A 1,415-nucleotide genomic window follows, 5' to 3' on the forward strand; every position below is an offset into this window, starting at 1 on the left:
CCAGAACACTCTGTGTTCTTGGGACTTCCCACAGCACAAGAGAAGCCTTAAAAATTCTCAAAGCCATAAGGGAACATGTTAATTTCTGAATTATTATTATTATTATTATTATTATTATTATTATTATTATTATTATTATTATCCTCATCATTATCATTATAATCAATATTTTATATTCTTAAATATTTATTATTAACATGTTAAATTTATTATTCACTATTATTATTTTTAATTTTTTATTTTGTAATCTATTCATTTTTTCATTTATTATTTAATTTATTATTAATAAATGTTCTGGTTACCGAAATATTTTTGAAATATTGTTATTGTAATATTATTATACATTTTACATTATTAGTATTAATTTTATTTTTAACATATTATTTTATCTTAATAATATTATATGTATTTATTAATAATTTTAACATTATTATTAATATATTTTATTTGACTTATAATTTTATTTTATTTATATTATTAATATGTTTTATTAATATATTTTATTAATATATTTATATTGATAATTTTTACATTATTATTAATTTATTTTATTTTATTTTATTTTATTTTTACATTATTATTAATATATTTTATTTGACATATATTTTAATGGTATTATGTATATTTATTATTAGTTTTTAAATTATTATTTTGCATATTTTTCATATTATTTTTAGTTTAATAGTATTATATAATTTTATTATTGATTTTAATTTTCAATTATTTAATATATTTTTATTATATTATTTTATTTTTAATATTATTTTAATTAATATTATAGATAAATTTATTGTCAAATTTTTCTTATTTTTCATATATTTTATTTTAAACATTTTAATATTGTTTTTAATTTTACTATTATTATTTTTATAATATAATATTTTAATCATTTTCCCCCTCACACGGGACACCACTAATGCTGAGTTTTTATTTCCTTTCTCTGTTTTGGTTAAGGTTGGCATTGAAAGCGTTTGAGATGGAATTTCATGCTAAGATTTAGATGTTTATTATTTTTAATCTATATTATAGTTCTACAAGCTGTGAGTTTTATTGTATTTTCCTAGCAAGCTACAAAATGGCTTTGCATTATTTATATAAGATTTTTAAAGGAAAAACTATTTAAGAAATGACACCAATTATTTTTACTTTTAACCTAATAACTGATTACTCATGTCTTGTTATGTGGACTTTTTTGTTTAATTACAAAATAAAACTCAAACTTATGAAGAAGAAGGAGCAGATTTTGCTTTAAAACTTTCATTTTGTTTTATATCTCTTACAATATTTTAAAACCTTAAATGTTAATTTTTCTACTATGTGATAGTACACACTTTTAATTAAACCACACACTTGTAATCTGAATTTTATTATTTAACTTTGGAAGCTTTTTTTTTACAGCTTTATGTTGAATGTAG

The sequence above is a fragment of the Motacilla alba genome, chromosome 28 (genome assembly GCF_015832195.1).
Source record: "Motacilla alba alba isolate MOTALB_02 chromosome 28, Motacilla_alba_V1.0_pri, whole genome shotgun sequence".
In the NCBI taxonomy this organism is placed as follows: Eukaryota; Metazoa; Chordata; class Aves; order Passeriformes; family Motacillidae; genus Motacilla; species Motacilla alba.